We start from the raw sequence: 12,086 nt of genomic DNA, 5'->3' as shown, positions 1-12,086 counted from the left end.
GGTGGGTGGGTATTGAGGTGTGGGGGTGGCAGAGGCATTGGAAGGAGGGTTGGGGGCACTGGGTGATGGCAGAGGTGCTGGGGGTTTGAGGGGAGTGGGGTGGGGAGAAGGGGAGGCCAGGGGCAGGCTGGCTGCAGGGTGGGTATTGAGGTATGGCAGTGGCAAAGGCATTGGAGGGCACTACTGTGGGGGAGGGATAGAGGCACACTAGCTGCAGAGGGAGGGTTGGGGGCACTGGGTGATGGCAGGGGCCCTGTGGGGCTTGTGGGGGCTGGCCTCACTGGCTGTGGGGAGGGGAGTGGGGATGCTGGGGTTGTGGCAGTAGCATTGGGGCACTGTGCAGCTTCCCTTCCCTGCCAGACTGTGCCCGACCGGAGTTAAAGGATAAGGTAACCAGTTATCACTACACTTACCTGCTAAAGGATTAGCTGTTTAACCTTTCACATCCCTGCTGGGAGGCAAGTGGGGCTGAAACTCAGGGGCACGGGGGGAGCATTGGGGAGCTGGAGGGGCAGGAGGGTATTGGGGGGGCAGCCTGCAGGGGGGGTATTGGGGGGCCCGGGGGATGGTGACACTGGCCTTGGGGAGAGGGATGGGGATGCTGGGCTGTGGCAGAGGGGTTGGGATTTAGGGGGCAGAGGGCAGGGTATGGGGGGCACTGCAGGTGGGGAGAGGGGGTGGTGGAGATGCAGGAAGGGTGGCAGGACACTGGGGGGCTCCCTCCCTCTCAGAGGCTGAGGAGAGAGGGGGACGCTGGATTGTGGTAGGGGTGCTGGGGGCTCATGGGGAGAGGGCTGGGGATGGAGGGTACTGGGCACAGGGGAGAGAAAGGGGCCCTGAGTGGGCTTGTGATGGGAGTGGGGACACTGGGAGTGTGGAAGGGACAGCGGGTGTTTTGTGCGTGGAGGGGTGAGCCAGGTGGGAGCGCTGGCTACCCGGGTATGAGGGAACCAGGTGGGAGCACTGGCAAGGGGTCATTGGTGCCTCAGGCTGGGGGTGTGAAGAAGGGGCTGGAGCAGTCTGTAAGGCAATGTCCATGGTGCTGGGGCACAGCAGGTGCTGCCCTTCTGCTCCCCAGCATTGTACCCACTGCACAGGGTCCCTGGGAAGCAGCTGCCAGCCGTGTTTCCCTCAGCAGGCACTAACAGAAGGGTTGCTTGGCCCTGCTGCTGTCAGTTTTCTGTCACAGTTGTGACAGTCACCAACGCCTCAGGCAGTTGTCAAGGTGTGAATGTTGTGCTGTACTGAGCTTGCTTAATGGGACCCCTGATTGCCCGCTGGCAGCAGCGATGGCAGGAGCCACAGCAGAGTCAGGATATGTGGGTTCTTACCAATATGTGCATGTACATTGCAGTTGGAGGTGTGAGCGCAGCACAGTGATAAGTGCCTGAACTAAATTCTGTCTAAAGTTGTAGTGGTTTGGGCTTCAGCCTGGCCTCTGCGAGCTGGGGGAGCACCAAGGGCCCTGAGGCCTTGCCTGTGTTTCCTGCAGCTTCCCCAGATAGAAGCTGGTTGTCTAGTACTGTATTTGGTAGGGCTGGACAAACAGCAAAATGAAGGGCAGCCAGGTGAAAGTGTGATTACATTGCCTGTGTTAACCTTGGGTACGAGACTGGTTTGTTTGCCCATGTGGCAGCATCCTTATTACCCATTGGAGCTCCACAAAGTTAGCAGAAGTGTGCCAGTTTGTGCTACAGTCGCACCTTTGTTTTGCTGCATAGATATCCCCCGTGATTAAAAATGCCTGAGCCTTACCAACACCGTGGTAACTATTCCTTTGAGTTTACAAAGGGTGCTGAATGATGGAGCTGAATTTTTCTAATGTAGGTGCAAAGTGGAGAACATTTGAGTGAAATGAGGAAGGTTTTGATTAGGTAACAAGGCAAAGGGAAAGCAGGACAGCAATAATTTAACTAGGAAAGCACAGTAAATTATAAAGAGGATTTTATAGAAAATTAGTTTTCATAGGTTCTTAGCTATAAAATGAGGATAATGATACTGGCATTCATTGTAACATGCTTCAATAGCTAAAAGATGTGCTAGTTGTTAATTTTTTATTATTTTATTCTGTTTAAATATTGTTATGCATTTGTGTTAATAAAAAAAACTATATATATATATCAAGTACAATACAATAAAATCACACTTTGGGGTACAATGTGTGACCACCTACATCATGTTTCAGTGACGTCCCTCAAAGTCACTGTCCCTTAGGTTTTTACTCAGAAGGAAGACAGCCAGTGTCTTCTGTTTTCTTAATAGTCATACCTTTGCTTTGCAGTATGATTCTGGTGCTTTTGTTCTATAGACCTCTTGTATTAGATAATTTTAGGGTGGCAACCAAGAGGCACAAAAGCCTTCATATTTGCCATTTAGTGAAGCAGATAGATTGCTTTCCCATGGTGAATATGTACCGAGTTGCCTCGCTCCATTCTCCCACATTGGGCAAGGTTGCCGATTTCCATGCTCTGGCTATCACAATGACAGCTGCTGAGATGAGGTGGCTATGTAGAGATCTTTGCTAATCTGTGGTTGGAAAGTTTGAAAAAGTCTGAGATGGAAAATTTTGGGTGAAAGGGGGGTGTAACTATTAATTTTCAAAGTAATCAGTAGGCAAGGACTTTAGTTTCTAAAAGTAGAATCAAGGCAATGTTTATATTGAATTGCATCTTGTCCTTTTTATGCTCAATTTAAGGATAGTATAAAATGCATTATTGAAAACATTCCAGGTTTTTTTTAGACACCTTTATAAAAATTCATGCTTGGTCTTTTCCAATGCTAGAAGAATGCCAGGAAAAACAAGGGTGTGGAAAGTTAGACGGTTGAAAATACAGGTTTTTTATGTTTTTGACGGTCTTCTCTTTAACACTAAAATGTGGCAGTACTTATAGAGAAATATAGGTGCCTTGACTGGGGTAGTGGATTATTGAATAGGTTTCTTAGTTAAAGGTTCTGCCAAAAACTATGAGGAACCCTCTCCCCCCTTATTGGGACACATTGTGTGTGTGTGTGTGTGTGTGTGTGTGTGTGTGTGTGTGTGTGTGTGTGTGTGTGTGTGTAAGACTTCATTTTATACGGTTTTCAAAAAAAGTTTTTTAAAAGCCCCCAGCCATGAAAGCACTGTATAACATCAATATCATTCATTATCCTGGCTTAATTTCTTAAGGCTGACTACTGTCAAATTAATACTAGTTCCTAGTTTTTCTAGTCACATGGCAAATTAATCTGTTTCTGAATCTGTTTAATTTGAAGTGAATAGAGCCTGTGTTACCCCCATACTGACATCCAGACATACGATTTGTAAGCACTACCTAAATTGCTTTGATGATAATCATTGCATTTCAAAGAAGGCTCCTCCCTGTAAGGAAAGAGTCAGATTATGCAAATTAAGTACGTGAAGTTTTGGGATGTATGGTTAACTTGAGTCTCGCTTAGAGCTAATGGAAATCCTAAATAAATATTCTTGACTAAGACCACAGCTATTTTTTGAAGGCAGTGGGGAACATTTGCGGACATGGGTATGTAGACACTTTAGGTTGAGTTGAGTGGGGTAGAACTCAGGACTAGTGTGGAGGGATTTTAGCTCGCTGTCTCTGTAGCCTACTTGCTTTGCTTTCAAATTTTCAGATGACAACGGCTTTGTGTTCTGAGTGGTCTTGGGGCCAGAAGTCTAGGAAATGTATGTTTTTCCTTCATTATTTGACAAAAAGCAGCTAACATTCAAACAATATTGTTCCTCTTCTTTGCATGCCTATTAACTGACTGTAAACATGGTAATCGAATCACTGAATGTAGTGTATATGATTTGTATAGCATCAACATCAACTGATTTCCTTCTTGACTTCCAAACTGAGGTTTATATAAACTCTGTTTCTGAGCGCGAGGTTCCATTCTCTTTTTGCATTCTCCAGTTCCGTTTTAATCTTCCAACTGCACTACTTAGTCTTAGAGGCTTTTCCTGGCTCCTCATCATGTAGCTTCCTTGCCTAGCCTCTCTTTCTGGCATCAGAACTAACTCCTGGAGTTCTGCCCTGGCTCCTTAATTGCTGCTGCTTCTCCTTCTTCTGGACTGTTTCAGTTTTCGTGTTTCAGTTCAGCTTTCCAGACCTGTGAATGTCTTGCTTATTGGGCATCCTACTACTTTGTCGTCTCCTGACCTGACAGTTTGTTTAACTGTATTGCACAGCTCTACTTTGACAGCACAAGACAAAACACTGTTTCACATCTGACACTTTTCCTTCTTTTGGTCTGTTTTTCCTGCTTCCCAAATAGGCATAAAAAGAAGGGTTGGTTTTTTTCCATTTAGCAGTTAAAATACTTGAAGATTACAGTTAGATGCAGAAGGAAAGAACAGTGTGTGCAAAACTTTTCCAGTCACCCTGTGTGCACATGTGTGTGTTGAATATGAAAACATTACTGTTTTAATAACTGCATGCTGTAATTTTGCCTCTTGTACAGTTTCTAAGATGATGATTTAATGCAATAGCTTCATCTTGAATCAGAGGATTTTAATTTCTTTTTAATGGGAAAGCAACATTCTTTAAGCAACTGAAAAAGGAAAACTCACTCTTTATAATTTCTAAATTTAGTTTCCCTTTTAGCTGTAGTCCCTATATTTCATTTAAATTTCAGTAAGGTCTCTCCATTATCAGTTGTGTCCATAGGGAAATCTCTTTTTATAGGATAGCTAACAGTTTTGTATCCAGCACTTTTTCATTTAAAACTTAAGTAAGTGATGTGTTTATTTGAACACAAATAAAATTTCTTGTTTTCATAGTAGCCCTGCAAGAAGATATTGTATAATTTCAAGGGTGAGCAATTCTTTAGTGCAGTGGTTCCCAATCTGTGGTACGCAGACATCCTGTCAGTGGTATGCATTAACAGATTTATTATAATGACTTTATATGGCAAAAATTTGCTGGTGGTACTTAAGGCTGTATCTTTATAAATTGGTGGTACACAATCTGTCAGAGTTTGGGAACTGCTGCTTGAGTGATTTATGATGATATATTAAAATCTAATATAATCGTACAGATTTTAATTGCTTATAGATTCATAGATGTTAGGGCCAGAAGGGACCTCAATAAATCATCAAGTCCGATCCCCTGCATAGCCAGGAAAGTGTGCTGGGTTCAGATGACCCCAGCCAGATGCCTATCCAACCTCCTCTTGAAGACCCTCAGGGTAGGGGAGAGCACCACCTCCCTTGGGAGCCCATTCCAGATTTTGGCCACTCTAACTGTGAAGAAGTTCTTCCTAATGTCTAGTCTAAATCTGCTCTCTGCTAGCTTATGGCCATTATTTCTTGTGACCCCCAGGGGCTCCTTGGTGAGTAGAGCCTCACCAATTCCCTTCTGTGCTCCCATGATGAATTTATAGGCAGCCACAAGGTCGCCTCTCAACCTTCTCTTGCGGAGGCTGAAGAGGTCCAGGTGTCCTAGTCTCTCCTCATAGGGCTTGGCTTGCAAGCCCTTAACCATAAAAGTGGCCCTTCTCTGGACACTTTCCAGGTTATCCACATCCCTCTTGAAGTGCGGCGCCCAAAACTGCACGCAGTACTCCAACTGCGGTCTGACCAGTGCCCGATAGAGGGGAAGTATCACCTCCGTAGTTCTGTTTGTCATGCATCTGCTGATGCATGTTAAAGTGCAGTTAGCTTTGCTAGAATTCATAATAAAATATATTCATAATAAAACTTGCTTAAGAATTAAATGATTAGCATATCTCACTTGCATTGCAAAACTGTTTTCCAATCATGGAAGCCTTCTTATTTAACCAGGGCTAAGATATTGCAGTAGATCTGTTTTGTTTTTGTTTTTTTCTTTCTTTTTTTCTTTTTGTTTTAAATCCTTAAAAGGAGGCATCTTGCTCAAAGAATATAGCTTTCATCCTTCCAGTTCTTTTTTGCTTGCTGTTCCTTTGTCACAGAGAAGCCAATGAAACATTTATCTTGTGCACATAGACTGCAGCTGTATATTAGCATTTGCTTTTGAAGAAGCGGTCCCAGTCTGATAAGTGACCAGGAAATTAGGGATTTGCTACAATTTGGGGTGCAGCTGGTGTTGGAAGGGTAAAACTATTCAGGGGTGTTATTCTAGGGAACATTGGAGTAAGTCCAGAAGATGAGAGACAAAGGAATGGTTTAGTGGTTAAAGCACAAAACTGGAAGTCAAAAAATCTGACTTTCATGTCTTGCTTTGTCAAAAACTTGTTCAACCCTGAACAGATCCCTTTAACACTCTGTACTGATGAAGTAGGTTGTCACATATGCAAGCGTATGCCTCTGAACGAGTTAGTGTCTGAAAGGTGCCACCCTGCCCTGCCTTCTGTCTGCTCTCTCCAATTAAAAGCAGCAATAGTACACAGATACTGCTTCTTCACAGCATTTTAAGTTAACTTGCTATAGATTTCTATTTTCAAGAGAATGGAAAATGAAACTTCAAGTAGAGTTAACAAGCATCCTCATCCCCACCACCGAGACCCTGCTCCAGTAATGCTTCTAAAAAGATGTATTGTTACTGGTTCAGAGCAGCTACAGTGAGATATTCACTTGCCAGCACAGGAATCCTTTTGTTGGTATATCTTTGCGACTGTCCCATTACTGTGGATTTACTGATAAGTGCTTATGTCATATTCTGGGAGAAAGTGGCACAGAAGAAAGATACCACTGTGTCTTCCATTTTAAAATTCTGATGCCATTTTGTAACCATCTGCCTGAAAGTAATAGTTTAGTTGCATGGCGCTGGGTTTTGTTTTTTTTTTTTATCCTCTGCCTTTGATATTTTGCAGCTGGCTTAACTGTGTGGCCAGATTTGTTTGTTTGGTTTTATTTTTCTGGCATGAACTGAGAATTGCATAAAGCCAGAATATGCATCTATCTTTTAAATCGGTTATTTTGCAGGAGTGAACAAAAGGTTTTTTTACTTAGCATCTTTCCGGGAGAAAACTTTCTGTTCCAGGTTGAATGCAGAAGCCGACCAAATGCAGATCTTTTCTAATCCATGTTAATGATGAATGATCTTGAAACTAGTGTTCTGAATCATTTGAATGTTCATTAAACCAGAATCATTTGTGTAATTTGATTTCTCCCCATCTCCACTCTATTCCATCCCCAGCATAGAAGCATTTATTGATCACATAGGAAAGAAAAATAGTAGCGTGGATCCCACTGTAGGCATGCACATGCCTCATGTGCATGAAGCTGGACATTTTAGAATAGCCATGGCCATTGGGATCATGCATGCAACCCATGCCTTCTTGTGTGAAGGCATAAGAAACAGAGAAGCCAGTCTTCCCTCATTCTCTTACCACCTGTGGCAGCAAGCTGGAACCTAGTAAATGCCTCACCTGTTCATTCTTAGCTTTAGCTAAACCTTATTACAAGCCTTTGGATGTCTACACAAATCCTTTGGTCATCTCTTGCTGCTGTAAACATATCTACCTGTTCTGATCACATCTTGACCTTGATCTCTACACCTGCCTGTAGGTCTGGCCCCTGAATACAGTTGTCTCTGCAAGCTCATCTGGCATGTCTGCATAATACAATGAAGGGTAAATTAGCCAAGGCTAAGCCCTTCTCTAATATGGCTATACTTCCTCCAGTGCCTGAGCTAGCTGCAAACAAGCATTGTGCTGTGTATACATAGCCATTATCAGGACTCAAAACAGTAGGCTGTCTCTTGTGCTTGGCATAATAGGTATATGTACTTTCTGTAAGGGAAATCATATCTATGCAGTAGAAGCTCACTGTACCTGTTAAATTTCTGCTAGGCAGATGAAGCTCAAATTCTACCTTTTAAAACAATGCATGGACATCTTGTCAGACTCAGAGGAGATGAGCTCTTAAGTTTTTTTTGTTAATGACCAAGCCAGCATTGTCAAGCAGACAGACTATACCTGAGACCATCACAGAAAGCAGCAACAAGAAAAGAACTGGTACTAACGTTGTCATAAGGTTTGAAGTCAGCATCTACCTCATTAGTATCAAAACAAACACCCATAATGCTGACGCCTGGCACCAGCAGTGGTCACATTGAGCCTAGAGGCAGAGATTTCATTTGAGTCTGTCCTGTAAAGACAAACAACACAAAGCCGGTGGAGAGAAGTACACCAGGCCTCTTAGGGCATTAAGGGTTGGGAACAGTAGCCTAGATTGCCTGTGCTGATCCTGGCACTGTTGTGTTTAACAGCAGTGCCAGATTTGACTGAAGATCCAGGGATAACCTGGGACTCCCAGTGTCAAAGCACCTACTAGTACTGAAAGTATAACCCGCATCAGTGCTGAACTGAAAGAGTTCTGCTTCTCATCACCATCACTGCAGTATAAATTCTTCCCATCTTCAAGGAGAGAATCCATCCAACAGGAAATCAGTCAGATTTTTAGTTAGACCCAAACATTACCAGTACAGGGTTCTGTTCTTCATCACATTCGCAGCAAAAAGTGTTGTCACGAAATACACAAAAGTAGTGAAAGTGCATTTGAAGGGACAGGAAATCTAGTTATACCCATACCTGATCCAGTGGTAGGTCCTAACAGGGGACTGCAACAGCTGTGTCACTGCTACAAACAGCAGGGAGTGGTGGCATTTGGCTTTGTCTGTCAGCCAGAAAATGGATTTCAGTCTCTCTAGTCAATTGTAAACTGCTTGAAGTCAAATGGAGCAAAGACAGCACGTGTGTGCCAGGGCTCTTAGGCCATGTGTCAGTATGCTTGCATGTTACATTGCTTGTCAGACTTCAGCATGATCCCTTACAGCTGTAGTTAACATACATATACTACCTTGTTCTGCCACAATGTGGATAGAGGTGTTATGATCCTGTTCCAAGTCCTGGGAGAGCTAATTTGGTGCCCAGGACCATTGCACATATAGAAAAGTGTTCCATACTGTCCCTACCTGACTGTGATGCTTACTACAGAAGCTTCAGGGGTATCCAGCTGAACTAGCTGTAAAAGAAAGGGGCATGGTCCCCTAACAATCAGAAACTGCTCTGAATTTGGGCCATGGGACTGACCTGCATAACACTTCTGCCATTTAGCAAAACTCCACTACCTGAATCTCAAAGGACAACATAGCGGTAATAAATTACAGAAACAAGCAAGAGGTGTACCAATCATCCCTTCTCTCTTCTAGGAAACCACCAGGCTATCCAGATAGTGTCATCAACATATTATCACCACTATGTTTCTGAGTCTGTTGGAGTGTGGTAATTATTGTGCTCCAGCAGCCTCCTGCGTCTCATGTGTTGGCATCCCTGTGTTTCAAAACGACAGCGGGAGCACTTGAACTAAAGCTCATCAAACGAGCTTTAGTTCAAGTGCCCCTGCTGCCATTTTGAAGCGTGGGGACACTGATACACGAGACACTGTGGTTCTTTAATTAAAGCTGCTCTTGAAACCGCCCCCCCCCCCCCCCCCCCCCCCCAAATATGTACAAGTGACCGACCGTGACCAACCGTGAATGCTGGAGTCTGTCCTGCACATCATGTTCTGTCAGTGGGATGTTCTCAAGGTAGATGTATTCACCATAGAGTAGGGGTAGGCAACCTTTTTTGGCTGTGGGTCAGAATGACACCCCCCACCCCCACCCCCAGTCAGAGATGGGTGGGTGCTAGGACCCTGCTGCCACCACTGCTAGACTCCATGAAGTGGCAAGGGAACAGTGGCAGTGTGCTACCACCTGCATCTGCAAGCCAGATCCTGCCCATAGGCCCTAGATTGCTGCCCCCTGCCACATAAAATGGTGCTAGATGCACAAACTACTCTTCCAGAAAGAGTCTGACTGGGATTATTGCAGGATATCTCCAGAGGTCTTGGTTTCTCTACTTTTCCACTAATTCTCCTGGATTGTGCTGGAAATCAGAAGGGACAAGGCTATGGTCATTCTAATAGTTTAAACTGTCTTGGCCTAACAGAGACTGGCAGCCTTGCTCTAGATGCCAAACATCTCAAACAAGTTCAGATCTTGCTGCTGTATAGGCACTTGCTACTTCTGATGGCAGGGATATTGCCTGGCAGGGATATTGCCTGGCAGAGACTGCTCCCTTCAGGTTCAAGACATTCAGATATAAAGCATTCCTTAAAGTGGAAAAGGTTTTCCACAGGGTTAATCCAAAACAGATTGGAGACACCGCTTGACCTGTGCTACTGATATAACTTGTAAATTTATAGGAATAAAACTTTTGTAGTGTTATGTTAAGTAGATAAGCAGAATTCCCTAGTGATGCCAAAGAGGCCTAGCTTAACTGTGATGTTTTGGTGTGAACATTGCTCCATAGGGGCTTTTTCCTCTTGTATTTAATCATGTGAATGATGTGTATCTTGTATTTTTGTTTCCTTTTTCAAGACTGAGAAATGGCTATGAGCAATAATGAATTATGGGCATTTCTAGTATCCTTTTGAGATAAGCACATGTGAATGAGCTAATTTTATTCAATTAAATGATATAAACAAGGTAGCTATGAAGAGGAGGGTGTGAAGTTATGTTCTGAGTTAGTTCTATTCAGACTAATACTGCTCCAGCATTGCAGTTAGCCAATAGCTAACTAGTAGATTAGTAGCATATACTCTCTCATTGATTATGGTTTTTATGGTCCTAATTAACATACAAAATGAGCTGTACTGGATTGGTCTAGACATCAAAGTCAACACCTCAATATCAGATCAACCAATGTCTTAGATTACATGCTTTTTATGAAACTGGGATGGCTGTACATTACAATCTAGTGCAGTTCAACTTTATCTCATAACCAACAGTCCTTTGTAGCCACTCTGTGCCTTGGGAAACTGTTCCATTTTGGGACCTCAGTGTGTTTGTCCTAAAACTTATAAATCTTCCCTTTGGACTGTTTATAGGAATGCTGCCTACACTACCTTATCTTTAAGATAATCTTCCCGGTGGTCATCCCGTGGGCTTGAAACTACAGTCTCACTTGGTTTAGCTGCTTACAGCCTTTCATAGAGACACAGTGACATTGAGACAACACTCTGAATTTAGTTGTATAGTGGTCTAAGACTTGCACCTTGCCAGTTATCTTCCTGAAGCAGGAAAGAAACCTCATACCCTGGATGAATCCAGATCTTTACTGTATTACCTTGATAGGACCAAGTCCTGGCTGTCTGCCTGCCTCTCTGGTGATCATTTCTATGCAATTCAAGGGCCAAGTCATCTTGTTGAAGAGAATTTCCAAGTGGGTCACGTAACACATTTCCTCTTGCTATCTGTTAACAAGCGTGTTCCTTTGAATGCTGATGCAGCCTGTGCTCTGGTACAGCATGCATATATTGCCTTTTGCAGGGACGTTGAGATTTCACATCTGCAAGGCAGCAACGTGGAGTAACCTACTGACATTTTATGAAATATGTCGTTGGCATGCTGACTGAGGCAGATGCCAAGCTGCAGAGAGCAGTACTTAATCATTGTTTCTCTTAATAGAGCTGGAAGGCCCAAAAGTTGAGGAATGTGCTTCTTGCCTGTGGGACCCTGCTGACACATTACAAAAAAAGAAAGAACAATTGCTTACCGTATTGCAACTGGTTGGTTTTTTGGGGGTTTTTTTTTAGGCTGTGGTGTCAATGTGGATCCCATCACCTGTTCTCATTTCTTTTCAATCTGTAGTAACTATTGGCTTCAGATTGAGAGGAAACTGAGGGACAGTTATGACCGCTGTCCTTTATGCCCTCGCATTGGGGATATAAGGAGGCATGTGGCCCTAACACATTACACCCCATTCATGTTTCTCATTTGTTGTCTCAAGCAGTTAGTTGTTATACATTTAGGGGCCTCCTCCTGGCCTTTGAGGTGGGCCTTCATTGTATAACATATAGGTCTAACACATACTATTGCTTGAGTTTGTGGTCCTAAGTTCATAAGGCTTTGCTGTACCTTCAGTGAGGTCCATGCTGGAAGAATAGATTCAGTTCTGAATTGTAGAGCTGAGGGTTTAGCAGTTGGCTTACATTTTAAGAGAGATGAGTGCCTGAATCGTGACTTCCGGTCAAAAAAATTGGCTGGGGCTGTGGGTAGGAAGTGAGGGGCACCAGCGGGACTGGGAGGCTGTGGCTGGGGAGCGAGGGGCCTGGACCTATG

General features: G+C 43.8%; 1 protein-coding gene across 3 annotated transcripts in view; it reads left to right on the top strand.

Annotated features, from left to right (window-relative positions):
• Positions 1 to 154: 154 nt before the first annotated feature.
• Positions 155 to 12,086, top strand: part of CUNH1orf198 (chromosome unknown C1orf198 homolog) — a 30,645-nt gene continuing 18,713 nt past the window's right edge. Inside the window, exon 1 of one of the 3 annotated variants that reach the window (XR_003092283.1) lies at positions 155 to 389. The gene's annotated coding sequence lies outside the window, so the exon portion shown is untranslated. Of the gene's footprint in view, positions 390 to 3,498; positions 3,519 to 12,086 lie in introns of those variants that run through there. The other 2 variants (XM_025194857.1, XM_006016980.3) reach the window with 2 other exon arrangements.

This window comes from Alligator sinensis, unplaced genomic scaffold, assembly GCF_000455745.1.
Source record: "Alligator sinensis unplaced genomic scaffold, ASM45574v1 scaffold448_1, whole genome shotgun sequence".
NCBI classification, from domain to species: domain Eukaryota; kingdom Metazoa; phylum Chordata; order Crocodylia; family Alligatoridae; genus Alligator; species Alligator sinensis.
The sequence above is the reverse complement of the archived record's forward strand: the minus strand, read 5'-3'. Positions and strand labels throughout refer to the sequence as shown.